The 16,266-nt window shown below is 35.6% G+C and overlaps 1 long non-coding RNA gene across 1 annotated transcript in view; it reads right to left on the minus strand.

The window, feature by feature from the left end:
* Window positions 1-223: 223 nt before the first annotated feature.
* Window positions 224-16,266, minus strand: part of LOC120621921 (uncharacterized) — a 145,160-nt gene continuing 129,117 nt past the window's right edge. The window contains exon 3 of the long non-coding RNA XR_005658345.1: window positions 224-591. This is a non-coding gene — a long non-coding RNA (uncharacterized LOC120621921). The remainder of the gene's footprint in view (window positions 592-16,266) is intronic.

Genomic DNA, 16,266 nt, shown 5'->3' on the forward strand with positions numbered 1-16,266 from the left:
GATTGGTATTACATAAATGGAAAAACTAGAATATTCTATTAAATCTATTGTGAAAGTACATAAAAATTACTAGAAAGTGACTTGGAGAAATTAAAACTTTTTTCAATAAATTTTTGTTGAGAGTATCATGTGATGGACGTTATGCTAAACAACTGATACCTAATGATTATTATTGTAGAAGATGAAACAAGTAAATGAGCACAGGCCTATAAAACTAGGACAAGATTTGAAAATGGTATAGTGCTATGGGCAACTTTCTTCTAGCATTTTTGTCATTTTGATATATACATAAAATATGTTAAAACAAAAATATAACAGTAAGCTATTTTGAAGAAACCTGTTAAGATAGTTAGAAAACTCCATTTTAGTATGCAATTTTTTTAAAAGAAGCAAAGGAAAAAATATATACACATATCCTTTGGGATGTATGAGCTCTAGTTACAGACACTGTGACACACAGAAAGGTGGTGGTAATTTAAATACTGTTCTCCTCCACCCTTCCACTGATCCTAACAGCAGTATCTCCTTTGATCTTCTAAGCTGTAAGCTCCTTGAAGACAATTTGTCTCTTCATCTTCATAATCGTCACACCTATTAAATATGATAAATTGTATTGAGAGGAAAGAAATGGAATCGAATGAATACCATTTAAAGAATCAAAATTAAAAACACATTTCTGAAAAACAAAAGGACATATGGCCCAACATCTATAGTCATTTGTTACTTGACAGGAAAAAATAATATATTTAAACTTGTATTTCCTACTGGGTGCAGAACTAGAATATCCCAGACATATGCAAATAAAGATATAGATTGCCTTGATGAATGTACATAATTGTACTGAGTCAATTACAAAAAGACAGTTGCATTCCAGAAATGCAAAACGGTAACAACTATTTTGTTATCAGCAAAACAATAGTGCCCAAGGTCACAACATGTAGTTATAGTCTGATCTTTCATATAATAATAATGTAAATATAATTCACTTTCATTTAATCCAGTTCTTCCAGAAATGCTCTCTAGAACTGTTTTTTTTTTTCTACGTTAATGAGAAAGTGTGTGATTTGTTCTGCTGCTATCCCTTTACCATCCCCACCCCCAGCACTGTGCCACCCATCCTCTTCTCTCAGCTGGCAAGCACAGGACCCAGATGCTAAGCTGTGGAAGATATTTTATCTGCTGCATCTGGTTCCTTAGCAGATTCGACAGGCCTCTGTGCTGGCAGCATTAGAAATGCCTTTGGGCTTGTCACATGGTGAAAAGTCCCAACTGGCTGTCTGAATTGCCAACCAATCTTTTTGGCTCACTGGAGAGAAGGAAGAAATAGTACTTTTTGTTCCCCTACTGATAACCTCTCCTGTAAGTGATCAACGGCTTCTGATCTGAAAAATACATTCCCATAGGGCAGCCCGGACTTGGGGTTGAATTTCATCCTCCTGATATAAACTTGTAAGTAGTACATGACCGAGTCTTATTTGCTTGGCCAGAGAGGAAATCCCCAGCAATTTGGACTTCAGCATGTCTATTCTAAAATTCAGAAAGCATCAGCCTTTTAGAATTGGAAGGAAAATTAAGAGTCAGCTAATCCATCCCCTTAATTTATCTGATGAATAAACTTGAGCTCTGAAAGCAGAAAAGGTTTGGCCAATGTACATAGCAAGCAGGACAAATGAAGAGATTGATTCTGGGTGAGTGCTGGGGGGGATGGGTGGGTAAGTAGGAAAGCACAGGAGAGCAAGAAGTTTGCTTGTAAATGGGAAACTGAAGAAAACTCTTGGAGAGTTGTGGCAGGGTTTAGCAGAGGAGTGAGCCTAGCAGACGGGGATCCAATCCCTTTTGCAATGCTGACACTGCCCCACGTCGAAGCTATGTGACCTTACACTGCCACATCCAAGCTACGTGACCTTAAGTTATCTAACCTCTAGGACCAAGCTCCCTCATCTAAAAAAATGAGTTGATCACAGATCCTAACTTGTTTGGTTGCTTCGAGCATTAAATGAGATAATGTGTAATGAATCTGACAAAGATTAGGCATATGCTCACTTTTTTCCAATAAATTTTTATTAAGAGTATCATGTGATGGTCATTATGCTAAACAGTTGCTACCTCGTGAGTATTAATGTGGGAGGTGAAACTAATAAATAAGGACATGCTCGTAAAATTAAAGAGTAGAATCTTCTGAGTGACTTCCTGTTGAGATGCATTTAGGCAGTGAGCAAGTGAAAACATTCTCACATATCCACATCTACTGCAGCCACGTTGCTTTAATTCCCTCAGCTGCAGTGAGCTCTGGCTTCCAGCAGGGGACATCCACAGCCCAGACAAGGGAAACCAGGCCAGCTCAGCATTATAGATGATGAATGAAAATGATAAAGCACAGAGATACAAGCCCGAGATTGGCCTGTTAGGATACTCATCCCACAAGGACAAAAGTTCTGAAAGGGATGACTCTCACACTCTTCTTGAGCACTGAGTTTATAAAAACGTCAGTCAATTTCAGCTTCTCTTAATTCTTTACAAGCTGAGGCCCTGAAAAAGTGTTTTGTTTATGCTAATAGGGCATAATTCCCTTTTGCCCAGAAGATCAAAAAAGCCAAGTCTTAGTGACTCATAGCTCATACAAGGTCGTCTTGGGAAGACAAGTTCTGAGAAGTACTATAAGGCTTGAGATATGTATTGACTGATGTCTGGACCCTAGAGTTTACTTATGATCTATCTGCTCAGGAGCCAGAGAAGTGATCACTAGAAGGTAACTATCTTAGGGGAGTAGTATGCTGATAAGCATTTAACACCTGGCTCTCTGGAATATAATGTGTGCATGCATGTACACATAGATAAGTTTTTTTTAATGCATTTTACTGATAAATATATACTGTGTAGCACATAATTTACCCATTGTAATAGAATATATAATTTTTATTATAAATTTTATATAACCAATTGATTCTCACAAAATGCTTTAGTTGATTTTTGTTGAATGCTTTTATACACAGCCAACCTATTTTTTCAATCCAATCATAATTTGACAAAATCAGACTTCAAATACTTGATTACTCTCTGGTTCAGCAAAGAAGCCGCTCACTTTATTGATGAATGAGTGGTAACATAAATGTTGGTCGATATTATCATTTATGTTAACAAAGAGAACAAAAGTGAAACAAAGATGTAAACTTCATTTGTTAATGGCATGAGCTAAATTTTTGCTAAATCCTGTTTTAATATTTCCTCAGTTATTTATGTTGTTTATAATGGAATAGACACAGAGCACTTTTGAGTTAATCTGCCTTATTAACCTATTAATTCAAGTCTAGAAAAATCAACAGAACAATAAATCAAACCTTGACTTATAGCATTTGCCAATTTCCATGGTGTAAATACTACCACCATGGATTATTTCAAACAATCAGAGTAATGCCACTGAACACACAGATGCACACTAGTATGCCATTATATAGTGTATCTACCATACAGTTATAATAGACACATATAACCTTAAGTGCAGATAATAATAAAATTCAGTAAAATAGGTGATAAATTTTAAGTGTTTATCTTTTTATTTATATGCAGAGAATGTCTATTTTTTATAATCTTGGTTTTAAAATTGTGTCTACCTTGCATAGTATTTAGTACATAGTAGCACTTAATACATAATAATATAATTATATAGGAAGGAGAAAACCAAGAGCCAGAGAGATATTTTGAAAAATACTAGATCTAACATGTTCAAAAAAATTATTAAACAATTATATGTAGGCCACCATGCTAAAAGCTTTAGATGGATTAAATTATAAAATCCTCACAATAATTATTAAGTGCGTATTATGATTTCCCCAAGATGAAAAATTTCAGATTAGAATCTGAGGCTCAGAGAAGTAAAGTGACTTGCTAAAGTTCACCCAGCTAGCAAATGGTAGGGCTGTAATAAGAAAACAGTTTGACTTTTTAAGGGTTGTGCAACAAAGCCATGGCAGTGCCAGAAACAAAGGAAAGTAAATGGTCTTGGAAGAAGCTTGAAATGGAAAGTGAAATCTAGTCTTGGCTATGCTGTGTGAATTTTAACAAATATTTTACACTTCTATAAATTTGCTACATAACAGAGACTGTGACATGTGCTTCATCCCATTTTAAATCTGGGACACTAGAGGCAGAAGGAGTTGCTAAAGAAGGTGGTATGATCTGGCTTTGCCAAATTCTGGCTCCTAGAAATAACATTTTTGGTATCAACCACTATGTCCAATTTCCACTCACCCCACCTCCCACCCTTTGTCCTTGTATTCTTCACCCCAGGGGAAGTTCTCAAATTAGAACAAAAGGACAAAGATGCTAAATTCTTTATTCAAGTGTAAGACCAAGAAAATTGATCCATTTCCCCTGATTATCTGAAGTTTCCACAGTCCGGGAGACTCGTGGACAGAACTGAAATGGGCTGAGGGAGAATGCTGAGTCTTGGGGAGTAAATATCCTATAGCCGCCGGTGCTAGGGAGCAGTATAAAGCATTATAAAGACTTTCTGGTACAGCCCTTTCTGTCTGAGAAAGTACTGTACTTTAGAAGGGAAGTGATTGTCTTCTCAATGTAGTCTGATAAAGATGGCCTTGCTTACATTATCTAGATCATTGCCTATTGTCTAGCAGTATGTTAACCTTCCAGTCTGTCCATCCCATGAGTACAACCTTTTCCACCCATTTTCGACAGTCCTGGAGTGTTTTTGAGCCTCTGGAATATTGTGTGGGGCCCTGAACAGAGAAGGATGATTTTTCTCAAGGCTAAAGAGGGTTAGACAGTAGCAACCTAAGCTCTATTAAAGCCTAAATATTGGTGGAACACATTTCCCCGCCTCAGACTAGCCCTACTTCCACCTTTTCTCTAGCACTCTATTCACTGATACCATAAGTAACCCTTCAGATGTCTTTGATCCCATGAGCACCTTGGACATACTTCTATCACAGCACTTCTTTATGTGCTTTCTTCCCCAGTAGACTGGACTACTTCAGAGAATTGTCTGTGTCTTTATTTTGTATCTGTAGAACTCAGCTCAGTCACTGGAATATAGAAGATTCTAAAAAATAATCTGTGTAGCTTTTTCTTGATAAGCCAGATAGAAAAAGTTGAAAATCAGATGATATCACTTATCTGTGAGATATAAACCTAAAAGCAACAAATGAGCAGGACAAACAGAGACTCTTGGACATGGACTATAGACTAGTGGTTACTAGTGGGGTGGAGGAGGAAGGGGGAGGTAGATGGGATAAAGGGGGTCAAATATAGGGAGGGGAAGAGTGAACTGGGTAAAGGGGATCAAATATATGGTAGCTGAAGGAAACTGGACTTTGGGTGATGAACACACAATGGAATATACAAATGTCAAATAATCATGTACACCTGAAAATTATATGATTGTATTAGCCAATGTTACTCCAATAAACTTAATTAAAAAAATAATCTATATAGAATGAATGAGCTTTATAGGGTAGGAATTACTAATAGTATACTCTTAACAAATGAGTGCAAATAATTCTCCAGAAGATTCTAGACCTAGTTGTATAATGCATATGTGTTACCCAGCCCTCCCAGTTTAAATATCAGTGGGCAAACAAGGGTCAATAGATGAAAAGAACCAGTGACATAAAAAAGGCCAATCAGAATGAATAGCTCACTTATTAACATAATAATTATGAAGATTATACTTGTCATTGATTTAACAAATATGTGCCAGACTCTTCTAGGTGGTGCAGATACATTGGTGAAAAACGCAAAGTGACTATCCTTTTGAAATCTAATTTTCAATGGATCAGGTAAAAAACATAACAAAATCAATAAATATTTCTTAGAGGAAAATTATCTTTAAAAAATGGTAATGATACAGAAATCCACTGAAAGAGAGCTACTTATGATCAGAGAAAATATTACTGATTAGGTTATTAAGATGAGAGTTTAATGATGAGAAGTTGCCTGCCATGCAAAGATCTTGGGACACTGTATTTTGGGAGAGAGGTCAAATAGTACAAAGATCATGGAGTAAGAAAGAGCTTAGTATTTTTAATAGAAACAGAAAAGATCACTCTAGTCAGAATATGGTAAAGGAGCATGAGTTAGAAGTATATTATCAAAGACCCCAACATAATGTACATCTTGTTTTGTTAGAGCATGCTTAATAAAATCAGCTGGTCTCCAATTTAGTTTCAGAAAATCTTGGGTCCAAGCCTCGGAAGTGTTCAAAAAAAAAAAAAATCATGTTTCGCTTACCCAATCTTACCCAGTTTACAGATGAAGAAACAGACCTGGAAGGGGTGGAATTGTGTATAGTCATTCAGCCCGTTAGAAGCAGAATGAAGTATTACCTTTTGACGTAGTAATTAGATCTTCAGCAGACATTGTTCAGCTCTGGTTTCTAAACTCCACTGATCATGATTTGGAGAACTAGATAAATAACACATATCCCAGTCTAGGAGATGCTGATTCAGAAGCTTTGGCATGGAATCTATAATTAGAAAAGAACTTCAGGTGGTTCTTCTGATTAGGTATGTTAAAATACCGAGAAACAGTGGAGAGAGCCATGATCTTGTACTCAGAGAACCTAGAGTCTCATTCCAACTCCTTCACTGGCTAAAAATGTGACATCTCTAAGCCATTGCTTCTTCATCTCAACTATAGGGATAATGCCAGCCTTGCCTATCTTATTGTATTTGTAGGAGAACCATTGCTCCCTCTCATTTTCATAATTTTGATAGTTTAATAGTTATAAGAGTTTATATACAGGATATACCCTTTCACTTTGATCCTCATTATCTTTTATTCAGATGAACAAAGCTGACTCAGTTCCCAATGTAAACCCTGTTTCTCCTCTCTCCATTTCCTGTTCCCTTTCTACCACATTTTATTGCTTCCTTTTATAAGACTTTATCAGCTATTTAGCTTATTTTTAAATAATACTCATTCTTCAGCAGTACTCATTTGTCAGTGAAGATACTAGTTGAGATACTGTTCAGGCAGAGAAATGTAAGACATGGACAATTATTTCACACTATATTAAAAGAGGATTAAAAATAAAATCTCAGGTTTACAATCTGACTCTTTGAAAGGAAATTTGTTTCCTTTAAAGGGAAATAATTTTAGAAGGTGCTGCCTCTACTCTCCCCTGCCCTTTTCCAAATTTCCCTCCAGGATATATGAAATACTGTTTTAAAAGCTAAACGTTTCCCCACTGCATCATAGATTCCAGCAAATCTCCAGGCTGGTAAGAGTGGTATAAAGTAAAATCAGCACAAATGATGCTGACCAACCTCGTTCTATTATCCAAACAAAGTGAAAGTGAAAAGGGCAAAAAAGTTAACCTGGCTTTAGACTAGACATTTTAATCTAAGGCAAAAATGACAACCATTTTCATTATCTATGCCAACCTCAATCAGATGACAGCAGTTGCTTCAGGGCTATTCTGAAAAGAAACTTGAGGCTGATATGGGCTTTGCACTAAAGAGGATCATGATTGATGAGAAATATTTACCATGGAACCAGAAGGAGGGAAGTTGTGATGTGTAAAGGATTTTCCCTGTGTGGAGTGGGAAGATGAAGAAACCACATGGGTTAGGAACCAGAAGGTTTTCATTCTTTTTATTATTATTATTATTATTATTAAGGTTTAATTATCATTAGTTTCAGGCATACATTATGATTTAATATTTATATATATTGTGAAATGATCACAAGAAGTCTAGTTAACATTTGTCACCATACAGCTATAAATTTTTTTCTTATGATGAAAGATTTTAAGATCTTCTCTTAATGTTCAATTATTCAATACAGTATAGTTAACTATAGTTAGTATGGTGCATATTATATCCTCATGACTTTTATAACTGAAAGTTTATATCTTTTGACCCCCTTTATTCATTTTCTCCACCCCATAGCCTGCCTTTGGCAACCACCAATCTGTTCTCTGTATCTCTGAGCTTGGTTATTTGTTTATTAAATTCCACATATAAGTGAGATCATATGGTATTTCTTTCACTGTCTATTTCGCTTAGCATAATGCCCTCGATGTCCATCCATGTTGTTGTAAATGGCAAAATTTCATTCTTTTTATAACTGAATAGTACTCCATTGTGTGTATGTATATGTGTGCGTGTGTGTGTGTATGTATATATGTGATATATAATGTGTGTGTGTGTGTGTGTGTGTGTATATATATATATATATATCACAATTTATCCATGCATCCATCAATGGATACTTAAGTTGTTTTCATATCTTGGCTTTGTAAATAATGCTGCAATGAACATGGAGATGCATATATATATTTTCAAATTAGTGGATTTTTTTTCTTTAGATGAATACTCGGAAGTGCAATTGCTGGGACTGCTGGATCATATAGCAGTTTTATTTTTAATTTTTTGAAAAACCTCCATTCTATTTTCCACAGTTGCTGCATCAATTTGCATTCCCACCAACAGTGCACAAAGATTCATTTTGCTCTACATCCTTGTATTTCTTGTATTTTTGATAGTAGCCATTCTAATATGTATGAGGTAATTTCTTATTGTTTTGATTTGCATTTCCCTGATGATTAGTGATGTTGAACATCTTTTCATGTACTATCTGTAGGTCGTCTTTGAAAAACTGTCTATCCAGATCTTTTGCCTATTTTTTAGATTGGATTTTTTTGTTTTTTGTTTTAAATTGAGTTGTATGAGTTCTTTATATATTTTGGATGTTAACCCCTTATTAGATATATGATTTATAAATATTTTCTCCCATTCAGGAGGTTGTATTTTCATTTCATTGATGGTTTCCTTTGCTATACAGCTGCTTTTTACGTTGATTTAGTCCCACTTGTTTGTTTTTGCTTTTGTTACCTTTGCTTTTGGAGTAAATAAAAAAAAAAAACCCATCACCAAGAAATATCAAGAAGCTTACTGCCTATGTTTTTTCTAGGAGTTTTATGATTTCAGGTTTTAAGTTTTTAATCCATTTTTAGTTAATTTTTGAATATGGTAGAAGACAATAGTCTAGTTTCATTCTTTTGTATGTGACTGTCCAGTTTTCCCAGCACTGTTTATTGAAGACACTGTCCTTTCTCCAGTGCATATTCTTGGCTCCTTTGTCATACATTAATTGACCATGTATGTGCTGGTTTATATCTGGGCTCTCTGCTCTGTTCCACTGAGCTATGTGTCTGTTTTTATGCCAATATCATACTGTTTTGATTACTATAGCTTCGTAAAATAGTTTGGAATCAAGGAGCATTATGTCTCTAGCTTTGTTCTTCTTAAGATTGCTTTGGCTATTTGGGGTCTTTTGTGGTTTCATACAAATTTTAGGATTGTTCTATTTTTGTGAAAAATGGCATTGGAATTTTAATAGGTATTATATTGAATCTGTAGATTGCTTTGGGTGGTATAAATATTTTAACAATATTGCTCTTCCATTAACACACAAAATTTTTCCATTCCTTCAGTTTCTTTCATCAATGTATTATAGTTTTCAGTGTAAAAGTCTTTCACTTCTTTGGTTAATTTTATTTCTAAGTATTGTAATCTTTTTGCTGTAATTGTATATGGGATTGTTTTCTTAATTTCTCTTTCTGATTATTATTAGTTTATAGAAACAAAAGATTTTTGAATAATGATTTTATATCCTACAACTTTACCAAATTAATTAGTTCTGTTTTTTGGTGAAATATGTAGGGTTTTTATAATATGTCATCTGTAAATAAGAACGATTTTAGTTTTTCCTTTACAATTTATTTTTTTCTTATTTTTTTGGCTAAGATTTCTAATACTATGTTGAGTACAAGTGGCAAAAGTGGCCATCCTTGTCTTTTTCCTGCTCTCAGTGGAAAAGCTTTTAGCTTTTCACCATTGGGTATGATATTAGCTGTGGTCTTGTCATATATGGCTTTTGTTATGTTCAGATACACTCCTCTAAATCCACTTTGTTGAGAGTTTTTACCATAAATGAATGTTAAACCAGAGGGTTTTAATTAATGGCTTGATTCTGACAATTATTAAATTTGCGATTTCAGATTTAAAAACTTCATCTCCTCACTTCTGAGGAATCTAGTGCTATCTCCCTGTGTGAATGAATGAACAGTGGGTGTTAGATTTGCAATGATTTCATAATATAATAAACAGGATTGAAATTTCACTTATATTTGCTTTATACTTTTTTGGTTACTGGTAAAATTGAGTTTGTTTCTTTAAAGGTTGTTTCTTAATTGACTTCTAAGACCTGGCCCTTTACTTTAGGACAGAGACCTTAGTTAAAGTGTGAAGCATGCTCTGGCTTTCCCTCTCTACCACAATGCTCATCTCTATTAGAGTCCAGACTTCTCTGGCCAATATTGTTTATGTTGTCTCATTTAGAAACAAGGCTTTTTTTGTTTTCTTTGGCCAAAACTTATATGAGATGCTTCTCTCACGCATTATGTATGGCACCTTTTCATCACTACCTAAGAAAACAAATCCAAATATAATTATGTCACTATAGTGATAATCTTTCATCAACTTTAGTTCTTTTAAGTTGTTTTCAAACTATGGAAATTTAATTATTTTTAACATATTATTGTACTATATTTTACAAATGCCTACTCATGTTATGCTCTTCTATACTGCAATACAAGACGTGGTTGTCAATTGAGCATTTTTGGTCATTTCAGTCAATCCTGCTGGTCCATCGTGCTCCTTGAGATGTACCCTATGGAAATTATGTCTACTGGACATTCTGGGTTACCTTAAATTTCATATTTAAGTCAAATGCAAAAAGCTACCATCAATGACAAAAAAGAAAGCATCTCTGAAATCACTCACTGATATTACTTATTTTTGAGTTTATGACTCAATTCTATACCTGTGATTATAACCATAAAAATTACTTAGTCTTTTTTCTCAGCTTTCCAAACCCACAGGACAATTTCCCAAGTATCCAGTATCATTGTTTTACATAGAGACCCAAGTAACTGTCATCTCATTTTGTATTTACATATACCCATCTATCCTTCGCTATCTAATGCACTAAAAATCAATATCTTTCCTAGGGCCCAGGATAAAGAGAATAATTGTTACAACAATTTCCTCATGTAAAAGTTCCTGTAGAAATTGACATTAAAAATACACCCAGTGTGTGGCTGCTATTCTCTTGGGACTGTAACTCACTCTCAAGTCAATTAGTATGTGGCCAGGAGGAAAAGGGGTCATCCTAAATCATTTGGCTACAGGCTTTAACTGGTATAAAAAGCACTATATTCACTCAGAACAAGGCAGCATTTCTGATGGGCGGGAAAATGAGAGTTAACACTCACCTAGTTCCACCCAACTAGTGGAGGCTGAATATTAAGGCATCCTTTTATTGCTTTTTGGCTCTTCTTTCGATTTGTGTTCTTACTCATTTATTATACATTATTCCTGTGCTTGATCATAGTGTCACTGGGAGTCCTTGCTTGCTAGCATACCATATCAATGTGGACTCTGTCTGCTTTGCAGAGTTCCTTAATGCCCGGTGGAGTCTTCTCAGATACAATTTTTCCTTTCAAGTTGGGCCCCCATGTGTGTAGCATTAATTTCTCTGGCCGCATGTAATTCATTCAGGGACTCACACCAGCTGAGAACCACATATGGGAGTCCAGATTTATAGAGCTTTTTGATTCTGTGCCTCACCAGCCCAGAGGAGACGATTTTCTGTTTGAATTTTGACTGTTTGCCCTGCTTGCACAGTCTACTAGAGATGGTTGATTAAGAAACCACATTCAACAAGAGGCCCATCCTGCAGCAGATTGAGCCAGTCAGCAATCTTCCACAGCCTCTCTGTTGCCCTTGTTTCAAGTGTCACTCAAATGCTGCTTGTCCACTTCCTTTGAGTCCTCAGCTGCTGTTTATACATCCTGCTGCCATGGGCTCAGCTCACTGTCTAATTTCTCTATCCCCAGAGAAGTTTTCTGTCTCCCAGTTTTCCCAACTGTTCCTTCTGTGTGACCTAGGCAAATAATTTTCTCTATCCTAGCTTCCTTTTTTTTCAGCTATAAAATGAAAAAGTTGGATTAGATGAGGACTCCTATATCTCAAATAGAACTCAAGACCCCAACACTGACCTCATGGTCAAATCCATCCCCAAGATCCTGAATGGCAGAAAATGGCACCTAGCATTTGGAACAAGAGATACCTAGAGCTGGAGTTGGACATTACTCATATTGGGTTACCTCCTATTCTGGCTTCTAAATAATCTGAATCTTCATCTCTACTCAGAATTTTGACATTCTTCTCTTTATCACAATTCATTGCCAGGAGAGGAAAAGGAAGATGAGAACTGATTTTGAAAGGAAATGGGCAATGTAAAGCACATCTGGAGTAGAATGCCTTGCCAAGGCTCTCTAATCAGAAAAAAGTTTAGCAATTCTGAGCACAAGGTAGGCAGCTCCACATACACTTTTACTGTAATTGAAACCTGACCTTTTTTCCTTCCTATATTTTCCACCTAGGCTACCCTGAAATCTATATTTCTTCTCTGTTTTATCCACTTACAAGGCTTTTATTTCCTCTAAAAATAAGATACCAGATTACAGGATCCTCTATAAGATTACAAATTTGTCTTGGAATTGGAATGGGAGCACCTCCTTCTGTTAAAGGTATTTACATTCATCATTTATCATGAGTGTCAGGGTGGTTAAAAAACCGTGATGCACAAGATTGCAATGTCCCAGGTCTAAAATTAAGAAACTAATCGAGCGAATGGGACCAAGTTGAGCAGCATGGGTAAGGGGTGCAATTAAAGAAATAATAAGCTAGAGAGGTGCTTGAGAAGTAGAACATGGCCATCAAATTGCAAGGGGGTGGAGAGATTAACAATAAATCAAGAGCTCTGGATCAAGTAAAATGGGGACAATGGAAAGCACAAGCAAGCTTCCAGCTCCCCAGCAAAGGCAAGATTCACTGCAATTAAGCAAGGTGAGAATTGTGAGTCCAGGCACGCCCTGTTTTGCTTAAGATACTAATTGAGACCCACATCCTAGCTCCAAAGCCACTTTTACTTGAAAATCCTCATATAGGTTAAAATAATTCATTAGACTTCAGTTAGTCATTGACCTACAAATGCATTTACATGGTAATTGTTCCTGGTCCACTTAACTTAATCATTTGGTTGTATCTCTGTGCTTCAGAAGAGTGCACCTACTGGGTTATGACTTTTACAATCTTTTTTTAAACCCTTTTTTCTGTATAATTGACATGCAATAAACTGCACATATTTACAATGTACAATTGATATGGATTGATATATGTATTCAACTATGAAACAATTGGAATAATCAACATAGTGAACATAATAATCACCTCCATAAGCTTCATCATGCCCCGTAGTAATCCTTCCCTCCTATTTTTCCCTTATCCTGTCCCTAGCAACTCCTGACCTGCTTTCTGCCACTACCAATTTAATTTTCTAGATGTTGATATAAATGGAATCACATATTATGTTTTGTTTTGCTTTGGGGGGGGTCTAGATATTTTCAGCATAATTATTTTGAGTTTCCTCTATGTTCTATGGATTAATAACTTTTTACTTTTTATTGCTGAGCAGTACTTCATTGTATAGATATATATTGTAATTTATTATTTTATTAGTTGATGGGCATTTGAGTTGTTTTCAGTTTGGGATGATTAAAAATATAGCTGCTATGAACATTTGAGTACAAGTCTTTGTATAGATATGTATTTCCTTTTCTCTTGAATAACTGTCCATAAGTAGAATGATTTGATAACATGGTTAGTATATGTTTAACTGTTTAGAAACTTCCTATTTATTTTCTAAGGCAGTGGCACAATTTTACATTCCTAGCAGCAGTGTATGAGTTCTAGTTTCTCCATATTGTCACTTACACCTACTATCCTTATCATATTTCTTACCAAGAGAAAAAAATGTTAAAGATGCCATCCATTCACTAACTGACTGCATACTATATGGCAGGCACAGTGACTGGCCGATATGATTTTTTATGACTTCCTATAAAATAGGGAGAATCAACTTTGCAAACTGGAGAAGCAAACTTGTTTGCTAGGATCACGGGAAAAAGAAACAAAACAGTGCAGCTAGGAACAGGATTTGGGTCCTCGAGAGTCATCTTCTTAGGGTGCATTTGATTTTCCAAATAGCTGCAATAAGGGAAAGGCAAAAGGCTTTAAATAGATCACCTAGATTCAATTTGAATTCAGTGAGGGCAAGCCTATAATATTTCAGTTATTGTTTTAGATGCCTACATGAATAGTATCTGCCTTAAAACTCACAAGAAGTTCGAGACTAGTGCTTGCTTTATTTAATTGTTCATTTAAAAGGATCGGGGAGATTAAAGGATTTACCTTCTCTCCCCAATCTTACATAGCTAGAAAGATATGTAGGCACATAAATAATTCAAATGTATACTTTTTGAGATTTTTTTTCTGCATTACAAATTTGGGATTCATTTACAATTCAGGTTGACTGTATGTTTCCTATACAACCATCTGCTTTAACATATAAATTTGGGGGAAGAACACATTCAATCTATGAAAGCCACATTTAATTTGGTAAATTCAGTGGCTCAACAGTATTCATCATTGAGCTTTGTACCATTCCTCTATGGGATGGCATTTGGAGATGGGGCTTTTGGAAAGTAATTAGACTTTCATGAGGTCATGAGGGTAGGACCCCCATGGTGGGATTAGTATCCTTATAAAAAGCATCACCAGAGATCTTTCTTTCATGACAGTGAGGACACAGTGAAAAAGGCAGCTATGTGCGAGTAAGAAAGTGAGTCTTCACCAGAAACTGAATCTGCTGGCACCTTGACTGTGGACTTCCCAGCCTCCAGAACTGTGAGAAGCAAATATACATTGTTTAACCACCCAATCTATAGTATTTTGTTACGGTAGCCTGAGCTATCCTAATGCAGACTTCATATGTGATAAATTTTCCTTACTGTTTAATCCACTTTTAGTTGGCCTCTGATCCTTATGCTAAAGCATCTTTTTTTTTCTTTGTAATATTTTTGAATTAAATTTATTAGGATGATATTGGTTAATTATATTGATTTCAAGTGTATAATTTAATAATACATCATATGTATATTGCATTGTGTATGTACCACCCAAAGTTAAATTTCCTTCTCTCACCGTGTATTTGACACCCTTTACTCTTATCTACCTTCCTCCTTTCCCACCTTCCTTCTGATAACCACTAAACTGTTGTTCATGTCTATGAGTATCTGTTTGTCTCGTTCATTTGTTGCTGTCAGTTTTGTATCCCACATATGAGTGAAATCATATGGTTCTCAGCTTTTTCTGTCTAACTTATTTCGCTTAGCATGATAATCTCAAGATTCATTCATGTCACAAATGGCAGTATTTCATCTTTTCTTATGGCTGAGTAATATTCTTTTGTGTACATGTGCTACAGCTTCTTTATCCAATCATCTATCGAGGGGCACTTTGGTTATTTCCATGTCTTATCCATGATGACTAATGCTGCTATGAATAGTGGGGTGCATGTATCTTTATGGAAAAATGCTTTCAAATTTTTGGGGTAGATACCCAGAAGAGGGATTGCTGCGTCATACGGTAATTCTATTCTTAATTCTTTGAGGAACATCCATACTGTTCCATAGTAGCTGTACCAATTTGCAGTCCTACCAGCAGTATATGAGGGTTCCTTTCCCCCCACAACCTCTCCAATACTTGTTATTACTTGTCCTGTTGATGATAGCCATTCTTACAGGTATGAGATGGTATCTCACTGTGGTTTTGATTTGCTGTCAGTTTTATATCCCACATATGAGTGACTAGAATTTCCCTAATAGGTAGTGAAGTTGACCTCTTTTAATATATCTGTTGGCTATTTGTATGTCTTCTTGGGAGAAGTGTCTGTTTAGATCCTCTGCTCATTTTTTAATTCAATTGTTGTTTTCTTCTCGTTGAGTTGTATCAGTTCTTCGTATATTTTGGATGTTAACCCCTTATCACAGGCATTGTTTGCAAATATCGTCTTCCATTTAGTTGGTTGCCTCTTTGTCTTGATGGTTTCTTTTGCTGTGCAGAAGTTTTTTAGGTTTGATATAGTCACATTCATTTATTATGCTTTTTACTTCCCTTGCCTTTGAGGTCAGATTCATAAAATCTTTAAGTCCAAGGTCCATGAGTTTAGTTCCTATGTTTTCTTCTATGCAATTTATTGTTTCAGACCTTATGTTCAGGTCCTTAATCATTTTGAGTTAATTTTGGTGTGTGGTGATAGACAACAGTCTAGTTTCAT

This window comes from Pteropus medius, unplaced genomic scaffold (genome assembly GCF_902729225.1).
Source record: "Pteropus medius unplaced genomic scaffold, Ma_sr-lr_union100, whole genome shotgun sequence".
NCBI classification, from domain to species: Eukaryota; Metazoa; Chordata; class Mammalia; order Chiroptera; family Pteropodidae; genus Pteropus; species Pteropus medius.